Here is a 19,478-nt window from a genome sequence, read left to right on the forward strand (position 1 = left end):
GATCTATAGGTCCAGTGAAATGCACTGAGTGTTCTTGTCTGCTACACTAATGGGTTGAATTGACTTTGAGTCTTACTTCCTTAGCTTCAGCTTCCAATCATTTGTCTCAATATTGTTTTGTCTGCAGAACGTAGATGTATTTATAATCCCAAAGGATGTAACTGACTAACTTTCTGAACTACATATACTAGATTCCCTTGATGCTTCTCATCTTTTAGTTATTTTAGCAGCTCTTGTTTGAAACTTTCTAGATTTTTTTTCTTCTTAAAGTTGTCTTTGAAACGTGAATATTTAGGTGCCATGATTAGATCAGGCATTCCACTGAAGTCATAGTAGAACCAAATGTTGAGATATAGAAAGTCCCCCTGCTTTTATAATCTGACACACTGGTACGCACAAAAAACCTAGTAACTCTTCAACCTAAGCATTCTGAGTGCTTATATTTATCTTATTATCCCTACTTTTTCCATCATCACTGTTTACTTGGGTAATCTCTCATACTGACATATGGCTTTCATTTTCAACTCTATATGTATGATTTTTCATAAATGTATGGAAACGTGTATTAGGTGCTTACACACAGGGTGCCTGTTACATTCAGAGGTCACAGTGAGCTTTTGGAGCACCTCCCACTATGTTTCTGCAGTAAAATTACACCTGTGAAATTTGGTTGGACTTGCTTTCCTGTTCAGGTTTCTGTCTGAGATGGACACATTTCTTACCAAGAATCACTTCAGGTGTCGAAAATTTCACCATTGAGGAAGGACTGAAAATATTAAAGTTGTTTAGCCTCAAGAAAAGTATGGTAATGGATCTTTGAAAGCAATAGGAATATACTGCCCAGGAGAAAAAGTATCATCACTTCTTGACATCTATGGTGAATAAGGAAGAAATAATCTGGACCATGAAAGATTCTGCTTAAACACTCTAAAAATTGTGATAGCAAGTATGGTGAAACTTCTCCTAGGCAGTCTTAATCACTGAAGTCTTTTAAGAATAGGCTGGATGAAGGCAAGCGTAACTCATCTCAACTCGGGATATGGTGAACTCAGTACCAATCCAAGCCATTTCTTCCATTTCTCATGCAGATACCCTCCTGCTTAGAGGTTTGAAATCATAGCCAGCGTCCTCCTAAAAAGGGAGCACTTTCCACCACTGTTGACATCTCTATGAAACACAGACCTCTGTATAAAGACAGTTATTATGAGAAGAGGTTCTGCATTAAGGGCTGTTATTAGTGCAATGACCTTTTAGTATTTTTAGTGAGAAGTTCTTATTAGCAGTTTATATTCATGAAACATGCAGCTAATCACTCAGACTTGCAACTTATTAAGAGCACTGGTAATTTTTTCAGGACAAATTATTTTAGAGTAATGGATAACAACCCCAGAGAGCTATCAAATCTTAACAAATCAATGCTTGAAGGGAAAACAATTAAAGAACTCATAGCCATCAAAACATAAATCTCATGTGCCATGGCTGAATAACAAGATTTGACTGACTATCAATTTTTGCTGGTCTGAAATGACTTCTCTTTAAGCATAATCAGAAATTATTTTTATTTCAGTTTAGTTCAGCAAGTGGCTCCTAACATCGTGGCGGATGCACTCGGCATCCCCCCAGCCAAACCAGCAGCAGTTTGGTCCAGGTTCTAGAGGAGGCAGAGACCTGAGCCGCAGCCAGGCCAAGAACTCCTTCCAGGAGGCCCACAGGGAAGCAGAATGGCAACTGAACAAGGGTAACTTGTGAGCACAGGGAGTCTTGTGCATACTTTTCCTACTGTATGCAATTTGACTACACTTCATTCTATAAATACGACAGCCTGGATGAGCCCACTTTGAGCTCTCCTTGCTACATAAGTGAGCTGTGTGGCAATGGTTTTACTAGTCACAGGTCAGTGAGTGAGCCCAATTCCTGTTCAATGTTGATCATTTAACTTAAGTAGATGCACATGAAACGTAATAGATTATTTAGAGATACAAGGTTGTATGATTTTTAGTGTACTTTGATTCATGTTACTTGGTATACTAGGTTTGCTAAAATGTAAAGCTGTAAGGTCCTGCTCATATTTACCAAAAGCAACTGCAGACTACACTAAATGCCTGCAAGATAAAATCTAGCTTGCGCTTTGCTGGGAAATACGGAACAGACTGAGAAAATAATGATTCAAGGCAAACGCAGAGACAGTACAGATATCTGCAAAGACCTGTATTGCTCCTCTCTGAGAAGAAAGGATTTATCCAGACAAAACAGTACCTTCAAGGATATGGACCAAAACCAATGTCTCCAACTTAACGAAACAAAGGCCCACGTGGAGTCAGAGAAAAAGGGTCCAATGGGGAGCAAAGGATCTGGTGGTGAAATTCTGCTGTTGGACTGAATCTTGGTGTGAATGGTCTGTAAATATATAAAAGTTTGCAGTTTTCTATGCTTGGATGGACCTCTGCACAGGTACCCAGCTTGAGCCTGTCCTTCTGCTGCTCTCCTCCCTTAAATTATTTATTTTCCTAAGAATTTTGTCTCCTGAAAGTCTGCTCTGCATATGGTTATCAGGCACCCGAAAGTTTGCTGCTGGACTTCTAAAATACAGGCTCCGGAGCAAACGGTTATCAGGGAGAGAAGAATCCTGACAGTGTGCACTGCGATGGATACGACCTCACCTGAAAGTTTGTCTCTGGTGCTCCAGGACACAGACTCTGGAGCGAATGGTTATCAGGGAGGGAAGACAGATACAGGCACTTGGAGAGAAGGTAAGCAGCATTTCACTTGGCATATTTCCCCCATGCAGTAAATAACAGAGTGAACCCACCACTGAACTCTTTTAAGTCACACTTCTCCTTAAGATATCTAAGCAAGGTTCTGCAGCAAGCAGAACCCTAAATTATTCCCCCCTGACAAATATGCATCTAGGTACTTGAAGTGCCATTCAAAGCAGCTAGAGCTTGGTGTTGTCTCAATGAAAATAACATACTACCACTACTTGGCCTGTGTGAATTTATGTAAAATACCCATTTTTAACACCCATTATGTTCTTGAAAAAGGGTGACTGTGATTTGGAAATTCTGGCAACTGAAAAGAGAGCCACATACTTTTATCTTGGAAATCAGAAGGATAAGTGTATCACGTAAGTGCCTGGCTCTTAGTGGAGATGTACAATAGCAGTAGAAGTGTGCAGGTGTGTATAAAAAAGCAAAGCAGGTTGATACAAATACCTGATTGCATCTGCTCTATTTAACATCATTTACAGTAACTGCATGATCTCTTTTGCCCTGATCTTATTCATGTTCTGTCCCTAACACCCTCAGTTTCTGAACATAAATTATTGGAGACCTTCTTAGAACCTAGTTTTGTGTCAAATCATCTACAGAAACAGAAATTAAACCGTTCTACGAAAAGTGCCAAACCCCTTAATTAGCGACAGTAACTGTGGTTTTCAGGTTAAATTAATCTCTCCTAAGTAAAACAGAGGGTGTGAGTCTGTTTTGGTAAGTTGCAAGATCTTGCAGACTTTAGACTTACAGAACATAATAGTTGACTTTCTAGTGACCTTGCATGAAAACCAAACAATAAAAGAAAACCCTTTGTTTAAAACACAGTGATTGAGTCCCAGTCAAACTGTATTGTGATATTTTTAGTTTAACTAAATTTCTTGTGGTGATGGTTTCCCAAAAGTTTTTGTACTTCTTAGCAGTTAAGGTCAGCTCAGTCAAAGTAACTGTAGCCTCGTTGATTTTGTTTTGTTTTGTTTCCTTCCTTTTTGGATGTCATTAATAAGGTGCAAATATGAAGTCTAAGTGAAGGAAATGAATTATCATTTATTGAGGAAAGCAAGAGCAGAGCTGACTAGACACTGAAGAGATGCATCATTTATATTTGAGATTGCTTGGGCTAGACACTATTGCAAGAGGGAGACAGTATGCAGCATCTGAATTTAGTGCCATAGGCTCAACTTTTACAATGTATACAATTATTATTAGTCTAGCATTATGTGATCAACTGGTGCTTGGTCTCAATGATCTCAAGTTGTGGTAAAGAGAGGAGTTTTAGCCCTCTTACAGTACAGTGGAACATTGTGTTGGTCTATCAACAAGGCAACTTCTGAACAACAGGAGTAGCTAAACAACATGCACTAAACAAACCAGTTTTGAATAAAAAGCAAAAGCTACTGTAAAAACATCCTCTCCACCTTGAGGAAAACTCTCTGCCTTCAGACCTCTTGCCCTCTCACCCCATTTGCCTCCAGTACATTAGAACTTGCATCTTTTCACTAGCAGAATCTCCTGTGTCTGCGTTTTGTCTGCGTTTTGTAGACCTGTTTTTGTGCTGTGGCTTTTTTTTTCTTTTTTTTCTTTTTTTTTTTTTTTTTCCTTTATTGTGACAATTATACCCATTCCCAAATCTGGAAAGATTTACTTATTTCCTGATTTATTCAATGAAGATATTTATGAAGAGCAGTTACAAGGTGTGTTTTCCCATGGTGCTCCATCACATCTTTCATGCCTCCTGTTCCCATGAGGAAATTTAGCAGACCTCTGAATCAGGAGCCTCTGCCAATGTGTCTTGGCTGTGAATTTGGAGGTAAACCACTGCATGAGGTGAAGAAGAATCTGGGACTGGGACTGGATTAGAGATCCTGTTAAGGGTCTGAGTCTCTCTGTGCCAACACCACTGACACATACCAGTAGAACTGAGAAATCAGAATTTTCTTTTAAAGGGCCCCTTTCTCTTAAGCAAGGTTGCCCTGAAAGTGTAATGATTAAGCAGGGACTTTCTCAAACCAGCAAGTGGATCACACTTGCTCCTCGCCCTCCCAGTTCACAGTGCTGTAGGACTTTTCTGCTATTCATGACTACACAGCATGTTTCTTGAAGCTACACCACTTGCTGACACAGGGAAGTAATGTGAAAAACAAGAAGGCTAAGGCTAGACATTTCAGAAATGCCAAAGGTGAAAATCCCTGCCATAACACGACTGCTTTTTATGGCAATTTAGCAAGCGGAAATGAGGATGAGAGCCAAAAAGCCTTTAACAAGTTAGGTCTCTGCAGACCATGAACAAGCAGTGTGTTCTTGTTCTGGAAACTGGAGTAGAAACTGGCTCAGAAACACGAGCCCAGAGCAAGAGCTTGTTGCTCTGTTTTCCCTCATCATTCCTTCCCACCATACACACTCACGCAGGCATCTCAAAAAATCACTACTGTAGCTAATGCCTGACTATTGGTAAAAGGTGCAGACTTAATTCATAGCCATACCCTCTAAATCAGAAAGGGAAAGATGCTAGACAGTCTCGTGGTTGAGATGTGGGTAGCCATACGAGCTTTACACAGAGCTAAGACTCTGTGTACTGATGTCAGAGACTGCTGGAAGGAAAGCTAGCATAGTTTCGATCATTGCAGATGAACATGGTCTGAACACATTTTGCATCTATTTCTGTTTTAGCCTTACCATGAACATTACCTCTGGAATTTGAACCCGTCACAGTTGCTTGCAATCTAGAGCTATTACTGTATTCCTTCCTTTTTCTTCCTACTATGTTTTTTCCGGTCTCCTTTCTATGTGATGCCTTTTCTCTTATGTTTTCTTGTCATCTCATCATTGCATGAGATGCTTTTTCCCTGTTTTGTGTTTAGAAATGTGTTTTGCAGACAAAATATTGTGTAATTCTCAAAGGTCCCTCCTGGCTTCCCCCGTGCTGTTTCTCTGCTTACTGTGTCTCACATCTCGCATCTCCAGTCTCTCAGCAGGTATGTTTAAGATCTTCATGTTTATTTGATATAACCAAAGTGTTTTTAATAAGTCTGAGGCAGTCATTTAGAACAATTGAAGATTACAGCTGTTTTGTGGTGTGTACAGAGACTGATGATAGTTGCTCTGGAAAACAGCTTTAATCTCTGCAGAGTGCCTGAGGGTATTATTTCACAAAATGTACATCTACTCCAGAAATGTCAGGGTGTAGGGTGGCAGCTGGAAGCCGTAGCACATTATGACTCTCTCCCTGCTCAGCTACTCTCTGATTGGTGTGTAGGTGGCGGTTTGCAGCCACCTAGCTTACCATAAAGAGCATATGGAGCAGTTTGAATGTCTGGGGGAGGAATGTTCCTGCTTAGTTTTTATTGCCAAATGGAGTGACAACATCTTCTGGTTATGTTTATGCCAGTTCATCCACAGCTGGGAACTCAAGGTGAACAGCAGCCTCTCTACCTCTGCTGATGGCTGCATTTCTCAGAAACATGGAGTGGGCAGGGAAGGTCCCAGGAAAGGACAGACTTGTCTTTGGTACATCCCTGGCATGATGTCCCTAGTGCCATCGTCACGAGCTCTGGACAGGAGCGGCCAACTTTGGATCTGAAGATAAAGCAAAATTTCCGGAATGTTGCATATCAAGTGTTGACTTAAACCAAAGAAAACTGCAAATAATAATAATAATAAAAAAAACAAAACAGAAAAAGAAAATAACACACAGAGAAGGGCCAGGTTTGAAGTTCTGGTTGGTTCCCCTGGGCTGCTGAGAAGACATGTGCAGCTCTGAGTTTATCTGTGACCTCTACCACATAAGGATCTGTTTGCTGGTTTCCAGTCCAGCTATCATATTTACATCAACAAGGTAATATTGTGTCAGTTGTTTGCGGGCTTTTGTTAAAATGTGCATTTCTGAAAAAAATGATACTGAGTCATGCCCACCTACGATGGTCCTGTTCATAAACTGCATTTTTTTTATTTCTTAACCAAAGTTTGTTTTCAGTGCCTTATCAATTGACTGATGAAAAACTAATGTTCAAGCAAGCTGTGCAGCATAACTCTATTTCTTCGCTACAATATTCCATGTAAATGAGTACTGAAACAACATTGCCTTCTACAGAGTCAGATTAATGTTACTGAAGCTCATGCAATAGCAAGCCGTCAAGCTCTCTGCACGAAATTACTATTGGATTCCTACTGCTTGAAGAAAAAAGCCAGAAGAAGAGCTTCACAGTTCATGGGACCGAATTTGTCCTCCCACATGGAAAGACTTGATTAATGTGATAAGTATGATTTGAGAACATTTCTTCCTTATGGATATCAGCCTTGCTTTAACATGAAAGGTAAGAACACTTCAGGCTATGTATTAGCAACCAGTATCTCACTTAATTACCCATCCAAATAGAAATATTTAGAGATAATCCCCATTTTGTAATTAAAGTTATTAATCTGTTGTTCTACTTTTCCTGCACAACACACAGCTCCTAGATTACTTTGAACTTTCTTCTTAGGTCTCTGTCACATAGTTTAAGAAACTCTTATTTCCTTATCAGATTTGGCACTGTGTGGGGAAGTCCCTGTGTGTACATGGAATGGGTGTTTTGCAGTTGCGTGAAAGTGTGCAATGACAAATTATAGATTGACACTACTGTTGATAATTCTCATGGTATGAGTGCTGAAGGAAAAAATAATGTTTCCATATAAATAAAAACTAGTAGAGCCTGGGGAAATGTGTGCAATTGGCAGACATGTATAAAAGACATCTACTGATCTCCTTTCCAGGTTGATTATAGTGTTCAACACTTCATAGTGTTACATGGAACTGGACGTATCTTTACATTCTTCTTCTTTCATCAAAGATATCTTGATGTTCTTCTTCCCCCATCAAAGATGTCTTAAATTTGGTTGTTGGAGTCCTTTTTCATGAGGCAGTATTTCTCTAATGTCTCATATTCAGATGCCACTAAATAACAGTTATTTGTATCCATTTAACAGGCCTTATTTACTCAGTATGTTAAGTAAAACACACTGTGAAATGAGTATAATGCTTCACAATCAATAATGACCTTACTGTCATTTCAAAGTTTTGCCATTATCTGCAGAAGAACTCACTTTATTCTACATTATTCACTAGCTCGTATCAGCGATGACTGATTCAACACGACGAGACGACAGCCTGTGCTTTGCTCCCTACCAGCCAGCTCTGCTGGTCACGAATACTAATAACAGCCCTGGGAAGCGACTTGTGGAAGAGAGGCTTGTGTACAGCCTGCGTTGCTGCAGGCATCTCTGAAGTTATCATTTTTATGAGGTTGCTTAGGAAGTGACGAATTTCAGATGTGAAGGATATTTTGCAGGGCATTGCTACTAAAATGTGCCATGAGGCATTTGTGACTCTTTTGATTGCTTTAGGGCTATATCTAATATTGTGAATCACTAACTCGAGTGCAGAGTGTTCTAATGGCATATTAACATTAATGGAAAAAATACTGGGATATCCGAAGACAGCCTGAGCACACCAGTAATTCTTCTACTTATAATTTTGACGAAGTAATGGCCAAAGGGTCATTGAAAGAGTTAGTGCCAATGAGACTCTTTCAAGGAGTAAAAGGTTTGATTTATTGGACTCTTTTGATAATTTGATTTTTTTTTAGGTAAGTAGATCTTATCTATTCACACTTCTTAGTTTAAATTTGTTCTCATTTTGATCTGAATACGTCTATATTCTTCTAACATGTTTAGTAAGCCTTTTCAGTGAAATGGAGTACATTTTAAAAACCCTATCTTTGCATTAGAAGACTATTTAAATGCAGTTACTGGAGGTATTACAAGAAATTTGTTACAGAAGGTATTACGCCTCTCACCTGAAAACCCAAATCTGGAAGACTGACTGTTTTTATCCTTAAATTAGATCATGCTGCCATTTAACAAAACTGTGGTAAACAGGATCTTCTAGAGTTTACAGCTCAGTTGTCTTAACTAATTAGTGTATTTCTTCTCATTTATGTGAATTGTCTTATGATCATGATGTTTTCAAGATTATTTCAGTATTCTGCACATAGTATCTTTTAAAACTTTTACCTAGATTTGTGTCTATTTTTAAAAAATCTCTGCAATAAATAGGGATTTCTTTAAAATGTTTTTCAACCAGCTACTTTTACCGTCAGCATCTAAGACCTAAAAGCTATCTACCTAATACATGAACATCCCTGTCTACCTGAAGATAGGCAAATCTTCTGAAAACTTGAATACACGGCAGTCAGGACCTTCTTGTTGATGCTTGGAGAACTTAATCCATCATGCCAAAAATGTCTCGTGGCAACAAAAAAAGTCATGAGTCACTGCAAGTTACTGCATAGGACAAGACTTGGTTTGCCACCAAAGTTACTGCCTGAAGAGACTTAGTGAAATTGTGACTCTAGTAGAGGCCATAACTTTTGGAGAACCAGGTTTTCTCTGGAGTCTTCAAAAGTTTATAATTTCAGAAATGCTTGTGAGTGTTCATTTAGGTAGACACACCTATCCCTGCCATTGCATCCATCTTCACCTAGGTGTGTATTTTTAAAACGCAAGTCAAACAAATTAGAGGCTAGAAATCCAGCTCAGAGTTCACATCTGCATAAAAGACTTCATTCAGCCCATAAAAAAAAATCACACACCATTTTGGTTTAATCATCTGTTCCACCTTTCCCACTTCTGGTGGTAGCTGTTGTCTTTGGTGCCCTTGAGTCTGGGACATCAGGAAATTACATAAATATGACACACTTCCTATCAAGATGTACTTGTTTATTATTATTTTCCTGAAGAACCATACTAATTGTCTATTAAATAGCCAGCAATCATATCTGGCTAATATTCATTGACTTTTAATCAAGAAAGGTAATATTCATGCAGCAAAAAAGAGAGTAATTCCTGGTCCTCTGTGTTAGTCCTCACTACTGCTAGAGACTACCAATAATTTTATTTGTTTCTTGGGATTTTGAACTTTAAAAAATGAGTAACGTAAAACTTTGTGAAGATACATGAGAAGAACTAAGTATACTTAGTATTTTATTGCTTGTTGGGATGGAATATCTAAGATTATAACATGGGAAAATGCTCTATGAAGACCCTATTTTCAAATAAAAAAATCTGTTTAAAAACAATACAGGCATTTGTTCATAAGAGAAGTTTTAATGGCCTCAGAATCTCATTAGAAAAGCTTTGTCTCTAACAAGGATGCTGAACTCATCTAGTGTAAACATAGTTTATGATGACAAAATAACAATTTTCCTGGCAGAACTTCATGGAATTGCAGTTATGTTTCGCTAGTGTATACTTGAAGTACTTTCCCTCTCATGATATAACTGAAAAGCCATTATGGTTTTGTCACTTAAAAAAGAAATAGATCATCCCACCCACATCTTGCAGCAGAAAACTGATAAAAAGTTCTAGCACAGACCTAGGATGATACAGTTAAAGGAAGACAGATCCACAGTATAAAGGCAGATAAATTGGTAATAAAAATAATCTTTTCCCTTTATGAGCCACAAAAACCCCCTCTTTGTACAGTTTTCAAACATACATGCAAGAAAAAAGTTTTTTGTGCGCTTGTTTGTTTGGTTTTTTTGTCTTTTTAAGCTATATCTAGACTAGTTTGATCTATAGGTAATTCTTTTAAAGTACTAACAAAGATATGAGTGTTTTTATTGAAAGATATTTAGGACAACCATTACTTGATTGGGATTAGTGGACCAGAGAAAGCTTTTCAGCATGTAACCGGCAGGAACAAACTGAGGTCAGTAAGGAATCTTTGTGTTACCCGTAAACCAAAGCATAATGAGGTGAAATGTGTGTCTCTATGTTTATTCACCACTGTTGTAAGGTTCAAAGAAAAGCCCAAATGATGTTTTCTCTGGTCAAAGAGGTAGCTTTATTGTCCTCCATTGGAAAGTTCACGTTGGTCCAGGAAGTAGGATTTGGACTTCGTTTTGTTAGAAAAACATGTTTTATTGCATTCTGAGTAATTTCCGTTGGCGAAAATTATGCTTTTGAAAGAAGGGTAAATAATGCTTTGTGGAGCTTCAGCACCTCTCAAGGGAAACCTATCTCTCTTCATTAACTTATGAAAACATAAAAATAGGAAATGTAGCTGTTGTTTATGCGTGGATTGTTAAAGTGTTGTGAGTATGGATGCCAGCTGCATTTCTCAACAACTATTGGCTTGTCCTGTTTGATCTGTGTTGATAAACCACCACACTTCGGTGACCGAGGCACCAAGATGTGGTTTGAAGTGCAATACTACTCTGTGTCGAAACAGCAATCAGCAGATTAGAGAGAGTAAATCCAGAGAGGAGAAAAGGGTCCAGCAACACAGTTGTCACTTGAGTCTTCGAGAGGCTGTGTAGTGTGCTCCCTTAGATCCCCAGCTCCCATTGGGAAGAAATGGAAGTAGAGAGGACCACTCAGCCTATATTGGAATAATATTTTCATATGAGTTATAGATGTGTTTCTTTCATGTATTAAGCACTGGTATCACTGTTCATACCAGCCCATCTTCGTTTACTGTTGAATACATCTCATGGTGCTATGTAAGCAGAAGGTTGCTTGTGCTGCTCTGAGGACCCTCATTACTCTGCAGAAGGAAACACATTTCAGATTAAGTAACTGTTGAAATATTTAACAAAACCACATGGCAGGAAAATGTGTGAGATGTATGTATGTGGGGCTTGACACTATACATACCCTGCACATGATGGAAAATATTTTTTTCTTCAAGAGCAGAATTGACAGAACATTGCAAGCACCTAAAATCAGAGGTTTAGATTTTAGATAGATTAGCTACTGTGATTAGCTACTGATGGCCATTTCCATTCCAACTCTTTTCTTTTAAAGTCAATGAGGGAGTCTGACAATGGAAGAATAGTTTTTTCATTATTAGAAAATGTGTAAGTTTCAGAGATCATTGTTTATGCAGTGTTGTGCTGTTTGGAAATTTGCATCTGTTCTAAGGTTTTGACACTATCAGTTGGAGTGGATTTGTTGCTCACGGTGGATGCTCCAGTGGACAAATTTGTTGTGATACTTAAGTCTATGCCTTCTGCACAGTAGGGATCTTGTCTTTTTTTTTTTTTTTCGCTTGACCAGAGATGAACAGTTATGTGCTGAGTTTTATACGCATGTACGTGTGTTTTAAAATAAATGGAGTGAACAAGGAACATCAGCTCTGAAGCTCTGTTTTCTGTGGCTACTCAACCAGTCTCTGGAATGCATTTTAAGCCAGGTATCGGTAAAGATGTCCCTGAATGCAAAATATGGGCTACCAGGACATGGGCCCTTGTGGTGTCTGTTCATAAGGATGCAGTCAAGCCAGCTGCATGCATTTTGCTCACTAAAGGTTGGTTGGCTTGGAGAATTGTGGTTAATTAGCAAAAGCATCATTACACCTTTTTTTTTGAGACTGTTGAGTCTTAAGATAGAAGAGTGCCTTGCACAGCAAGAATGCCTAACCTCTCTATTAATAGATTCTGAAAGTCGATTTGTGACATGAACAAATCACTATACTGTAAGTGAGAGAAGTACAACAAAAATGGTCACTAAGAAGTCACATGCTGAAGGGTCTCTATTGGACTTGATGGACCTGGTTTGCTCCCTGGTGGTTCCTGTCATGCTGTGTGACACTCTGCTCCCTACTTGTTAAAATGGGTGTAGCACCTAAAGTATTTGTCAGTTATCAGCAGGTAGGTGATGGGCAGGGAGATGGATGGCACTATCATATGCATTCTGGGAGATCTACCCTCTGCTAGGGCACTGGCACAGCAGGTTAACAGTGAACTGTCCGGTCCCAACAGATAGAATGAGGGATGAGTTAACTCTGAACGTGACACATGTCCTGATTCAACAGATGAGATCAGGTGTGAGTTAACGCTGGATATTTCTGCATGGTAAAACGAAGTGAATGGCAGACAATCACTCCGGGGGTCCAATTAAATCATGAATTTACTAAAAGCACGTGGTGGAATTCAAATTACAGTGATTAGTGACCTGGCAAAAGTATGTTTTAATATCACAAAACTTATCGATACATTGACAGCAAAAGCCATTCTAAAAATGGTGGATTGGCAACAGTTAGTAACTATAATGCAAAACTTTACAAGACTTTAGAAGAAGAACTTACAATGATACTACTTTTATATGTTTAAGGAAAAGGAAGAGAGAGAGAGAGAAGGAAAACTAAGATATCAGAAAGAGAGAGAGAGAGAGTAAGACATCACCACTCCACAGGTACATCCATCCTGTGACGACCTCTGGAGAGTGGAAACACGTTGAAGATTTACACGCCGCCACCTTATATCATGTGAGAGGTCATTTTATAACTCAGTTCATTTACATGTGAGATAATAGAGGGTGGTTCATCTCCTCCCTCTGTTCACTCTTCATGCTAATCAGGAAGACTCTTCTGGAAACGGGTCTGGGGTCTTCAAACTAAGGCAAAGTTCACAGTACTGACCAGAAGTGAGTTGACTTGCCCGATTAGGCCATGAGACCTTTCACAGCAACACTGTTAATTGCCTTTATTTTCTGCCTCCATGGCCATCTATGTTTTCCACCCAAAGTAACAAAAAACAGACGTTTAAGGCATGACATGGTCTTTTGTTCCACTAAGGATGAGGGGAGCACTTTAAAAAGGTTGTCACATGAGCATCTGAGCTGCTTTAAGTATTCATAAGCCCATAGGAAATATAAGGTAATATAGCACCTAAAGAAGGAGGTTTTTAATGTAACTTCCATGACTTTCTGCAGGACTACCAATAACCTAAATTGTGTGTCTCAGTTGCATTATTTAATTGGGGGAAAAAAACCAACCAACCAACCAAGCAAAAACCCCCAAAATGTAAGTAATGAAACAAAAACCTGTGCTCAGTATTACTGGGACAGCAGTACAAAGGACACCATCCCAAGTCTACAGGCACTGCAAGGTACAAATCTTGCATACTTACAGCACTGACTTCAGTGGGAATTTTGGTGATTGCAACATATCAAGATTTCACTGTTCTTGCTCTGACCCACACTCACATGCAAGTTAAATAAACACTCAAATGCACCCACTAACTTCAACAGCTCTGTCCATGTGTAACCAGAGGTATGTGCTGAGCTGGGATTGCCTCTTCTGTGTCTTCCTATAGCACCCACTGTGCAGCACTGCTTTCTGCCAAGCTGCATAGAGTCTTCTTGTTTGCAGGCTCCTGAATTCCAGTGCAGGTGTTCAAAAGGATATTCAGATGCAATAATTTCATCTGGATTGAAAATGACCTATTACTGCCAGTGGTATGAACGATCCCACAATTCACTCTTTTTGGGATTGAGTTTATTGGGGTAGACTCTGAAGACAGTCTTATTGTCATGAAAGCTGTCCTAGTTTAAACTGGTTTGGAAAGTTTGTTTAGTCAAATGTATTCTATCCCTTGCACGGATACTGCAAATAAAATTACGAGCTTTCATGGCAGATTTTGTACTATAATCAAACCAGTTTTTAAACTCAAGGAAACAAGACAGTCTGGTCTATAGGTTGGGGAACTACCCTGAGACCTGACAACATTAAATTTAGTTCCCTGCTCTACTCTTAGGCTTCTTATAGCAATTTGAGGTATGCTTCAAACCTGACTGTTTAATTTTTGCCCAAGCTTGGGGATGGAACGGCTGTGGCTACTCTGGAAGTCAGAGCAAGCTTCATTTACCTTCAGCCTTGTTGGTGTTTATGTTTATCTTGCAAAATGGGGACAGCAGCACTTCCTACCTCACAGGAGTCTTGTAAAGAGACATATATTACCAGTAACATGCAGTCCAGATATTGCAAAACCAATCACCATGTAAGTTTTGAGGACAGTTAAATTTGTGCTTTGAGTTAATGAGAAGGCCTAGTGGACTATTAAGCATTACCCTTTTTTCCCAGCAATCTCTTTCAGGGGCAAATCTGGCCAGTGTTTGTCAACAGTTTTGTCTTTCACCTCTTACTCTTTTAAGCTATTGCAGTCATCTACCCATGCATGGGTCAGGCCATGAATTGTTTGAGCATAATGGTGGGCTTACAGAAAATTCAAGACTCGAAATAAAGTTCAAGTAAGGTTTTGGTTGTAAACCTGTTTGTTGGGTATCATTAACAAAGAGCAAACAAAGAGCAGAATCTCTACCAGCCCGTAATTGCTAATGATCCACACAAAATCTAAATGATATTAGAAAATGTGAAGAAGAAGAAATATGGGGGAAAGGACTAAGTGTGGGCAAATTAAAGGAGCCGGGATGTTGGTCATCTTCATAAGAGGAAAGTTTGATTTTGTTTCCAGCTTGCTTTATGAGGTTTTTTGTGATATCATTCCATTGTGTATTCAGTACCTTAAAAAAAAAATAAAATCAGCAAAGCGCCACTATGGTCATTGCCACTAGCTCTTATTTTTTTTGTGTCCAGAAAAGGAAGTATGTCAAACATAGTTTAATCAAAGGAAAAATGAATCTGTAGTCTTTCATATTGTTTCACTCTGTACATACTGACAACAGGAAAAAAGGCCATGTTAGCTATGGAATAAAGAGATGTTGTATGTATTGGCAAAGAAAATCCCTAATGATCCTCTGCTTTAGGATCCTGTTTCTGAGGTGAGCTCCAGAGAGATTTCTTGGAACTTTACGGGCTCTTGGACCTGAACAAACCGATGACTGGAGATTTCCAGCCCACCACTTGGATGAGAACGTATAGGTCTGCATGTCAAGCAAAAGACTTGCCTCTTATCTGTTATGATAGAGAGGATTTATTGCCTTGGAAAAAGGAGTTGCTCTCTATCCAATTATCTTGAAATAGTGACATTCCTATACTCGCCTGTTGGCACCAACGAAGTGAATGCCAGGAAGCTCATAATGTTCTTAGAGGAACAAGCTTTTTGCTGTGAATTTCCTGTAGAAATCATTTAAACAAAAATCCCTGTGATTTACTGGTCTGAAAATTTAACATTGTATAGCAGGTTGACTATCTTCAAATAGGTGATTAAAGAAAAGCCTTTGCTGTTTCTAAGGTTTGTTTGTTTATCATTCCTATGAAACTAGGGCTCCTGTGTAACTATGAATGTTACAAAAAGTGACTGATTTCAGAACATCTTTCCAGCTGTTTACTTTAAAATATGGTTCTACATCTTGAAGGCTTGTGTCCAGCTTGTAAAATTGTATTAATTTTGATAAAACATATATGCCGTTGCTCCATGCACTGCACTTCCACAAAATCAATAAGAGAAATTAAAAAGCTTGGGATGGGATATTGCCAAGGTTGTGGTCCCAAGATATACAATAAACTGCAAGTTTTTTGTATAACTGTAGAAAAGTCTTTTTCTTCCAGTTTCCCAGCCATATGAATCTTTGTGCTTGTCAAAACATTGCATTCAACATAAATAAATCAAGAAATGTCTACTATGAAAAGTTGGAGTGACACTGGTATTTTTTTTAAGATGTACATTTTTTCTTTAAGGACCAAACACACTTTCTAAAGAGGCTTTTAGCACTTCATCTTTCCCACACTCTTCGTTCTTTACTTTGCTCTTGGGATACTGGCAGGAAAAAAAATGAACTATAAAATGCATTTTCACTTACTGCAGTTCATTGTTTAGTGAAGTTATAGAGCTATGTGTTCCAGTTTTGGAAGCTCTTTATGGCTGCGTTTAATTCTGAGCAAAAATGTAGCCTCATATTGCTGTGTTGCAATGTGCTTAGATATCTTGTTGAATTACGGTCAGAATACTCAGAAATAAACCCTTGAATATATGTAATCCACCCCTACACCTTCTCCCTTCCCAAAACTTAGTCCACTTCTCTTGGTGTGTATTTTGAACAATCTTGAGCAAACTGTGGAAAATATATGAGAAATGCAAAATGACAGTAACTTCCAGTCTCCTAGTTATCAGTTATCTGGATCAGGGAATTGAGTGCACCCTTCATAAGTTTGTAGATGACATCAAGTTGGGTGGGAGTGTTTATCTGCTTGAGGGTAGGAAGGCTTCACAGAGGGATCTGGACCAGCTGGATCACTGGGCTGTAAGTCAATAGTACGAGAAATATTGCATCACCCTCAGGAGTCTGACTTCATTTTAGATTTTAGTTACTGGTAATGCTCAGATACATGGCTGTGCTGTTTTCAGAGCAAATTACTACTCCTCCTCCCCAACAGAGAAATCATGATGTTTCCTTTGGTTGTATTGTGTCATTGAGGGGGATTCCAGGTATAATGAAAAGAGCAGAGGAGATTTGAGCTTCACAAGTGAAAAAGTACATTTCAGAGGGCATCAGCTGTGAGCTACCCTGCAGTCACCGGGAAGAGAAGAGTCTTCTTGGTAGGTAGAAAGGGAAAAGACAGCCAGCAACAGCAGAAGAAGAAGAGGGAGGTGTTCCTAGTAGTATTACAGTACAAATTCTTCACCCCTCTATCCTACTAGGGTGTTTTTTAATTACCTGTTGAGAAATATCACATTCCCATAGGCCCTGTGTCAGTGTCATCCTTTTACCTTGTTGTTTCCTTGTAGCTACTTCCTTGGTTTCTCCAAACAGTTGTTGCTTGCCCCCCCATTTTATAGATGAGAAAACTGCAATCTGAACATTTGTGGGACATTAAATCTCATCCTGGAGGAAGCTGAAGGACCTGTCGAAGTGCAGGCATTGGGGAGTTTGGAAGAGATCAGTGCCACCAATGCCCACATCCCTGCAGCGGGGTGGGAAGGTCATTACATAGAGATTGCTCTGATGGCCCTGAGGGATGAGATGTGCCACAGAGGAAGTACGGGGCTTTCCCAGTGTGTCTCTGGAGAAAATTCTTTGTCAACACCAAGTACAGCCTTGGAAAAAGTCCTGAACATGGAAGCCAGCCCTATTAGCTAAGTGTCCCCAGAATCAGTGACTGGCATCTCTGCTGTCCTTTGAGCTGCTTTTCCATGGTGGGGTGGAGAGATGCTTCCTTCTTGCTTGCTCCCTCCCTCACAGGTGCACACTCATGGACATTCAGGTCATGGGCTGAAGTAGTGTAACTTGAACTCTCTTTGTACCTGTTCAGAGCTGCAAACATACTGAGTTCAGGGCTTTCCTATTCTCTGACTGACTTGGAAATGCCAAGGAAGATTCAAATTTGCAGATTGTCTTGCTAGAGGGTCAGCCTAGCCTGACCCTAGCTACATGCAAATTATTTGCTTTGCATCACACATATAACCTTATTAAAAGAAAAACATAGGCATTGAGCCTACATCTTCTTTTCTCAAATTCTGCTCCCTCTGGCAGAGAACAGGGATAGATACAGTGAGAGGGTTGGTGTATTCTCATCCATAGGACCTGAAGTGGCTCAGGAGGAGCCTGAGGAAAAGAAGGATTGTAGCTCTATAAGGAGTGGGGTTCTTCTTTGTCTGCTCCTGGTGACCTCTTCATTCCTCTACTGTTCTACAGGCAACACCACAGTGATAGAACTGACAACTTACAGTCCCACCAGTCCAGGTAGATGAAATCCAGAGAATTGTATATTTGCTCTGCTTTATTTCTGCTGCTTTGAGTGTTGTGTAGCAATTTCTCAGTCAGACAGTCGAACACTGGGAACTGAAAAACATCATTTATTTGCAGGAGAGAAAATTGCTCCTCATACTCCTGGTGTTAACCACAAGATCCACTTCCAAAGTTTTATTTTGTTATTGCATCCAAGAGCTGGAGATCCACTGACTGTAGGTAAGTTTATTTTAAGATGGCCTGGTAGCTGTACCTCTGCTCTTCCACAGTACAGCCCTAAATACAGTTCTAATACAGACATATATTTTAAGATATTAATATATACATATTTAGTCTAATATAATTCCTCAGTTTCACCAGTTTGCTGTAAGAAACAGTAGATCTTTCCTCTTTTCCTCTGCATTTCTGTTGGTCTACTGTACCTAACTGCATTCCTCCTTCCCTTCATGAGGGTGGAACCAGACTCTTCTCGGTGACAACCAACGATAGGACAATGGGCAGTGGGTACAAACTGGAACACAGGAAGTTGCACTTAAATATGAGAAGAAGCTTCTTCTCAGTGAGGGTGACAGAATGCTGGAACAGGCTGCCCAGGGAGGTTGTGAAGTCTCCTTCTCTAGAGACATTCAAAACCCGCCTGGACACATTCCTGTGTAACTTTATCTAGGTGTTCCTGCTCCGGCAGGGGGATTGGACTAGATGATCTTTTGAGGTCCCTTCCAATCCCTAACATTCTGTGATTCTGTGTAATGTATATCGTGTTAGGGATGAGCTTCCTTGCAAATATTGAAGACCTTGTCAATATCATTTATCATCCCCAGAGAAGTGCAGCTCAGCCCCGTGCATCCCAGCAGGATTTGAAAAGAAAATATACTTCAAATGAAAGGTCAAGAAGGAGCAGCTGCAGCAGGCTGATAGCCAGCTGCGATAAGAGATCAAACACAGCTGAAAAAATGCAAACATCCAAACAGTATGGAAGCAGCAGGTCATGGTAAATCATGTATAGTAGCAGAGACTCCTTCTGTCCTGAAATTTTACTTGATCTTGATGCTAGTCTTTAATTCTTTTCCCTAAAATTGTCAAGTTTAAGGTCTGTCATTTTCTATAACAATTATATACTTTTCAGAGCTGTTTGCAAAAGAATAGAAAGGTAAAATTACTGTGCCAGCAGGGAGCTCTAGAATCACATGAAGGAAAAATAAAACCAACAACTAAAGAACCTCCAAACTGATCACTCAATTT

The 19,478-nt window shown here is 39.4% G+C and overlaps 1 long non-coding RNA gene across 2 annotated transcripts; it reads left to right on the forward strand.

The window, feature by feature from the left end:
- Positions 1-2,481: 2,481 nt before the first annotated feature.
- LOC139827614 (uncharacterized) lies at positions 2,482-11,918 on the forward strand. Of its 2 annotated transcripts, none has more exons than XR_011738462.1 (3): positions 2,482-2,750; positions 6,157-7,081; positions 7,873-11,918. It is a non-coding gene; the product is annotated as an uncharacterized lncRNA (long non-coding RNA). The 2 variants fall into 2 exon arrangements; XR_011738461.1 differs by lacking the exon at positions 2,482-2,750 and adding an exon at positions 5,484-5,743.
- Positions 11,919-19,478: the final 7,560 nt, after the last annotated feature.

The sequence above is a fragment of the Patagioenas fasciata genome, chromosome 3 (genome assembly GCF_037038585.1).
Source record: "Patagioenas fasciata isolate bPatFas1 chromosome 3, bPatFas1.hap1, whole genome shotgun sequence".
Classification (NCBI taxonomy): domain Eukaryota; kingdom Metazoa; phylum Chordata; class Aves; order Columbiformes; family Columbidae; genus Patagioenas; species Patagioenas fasciata.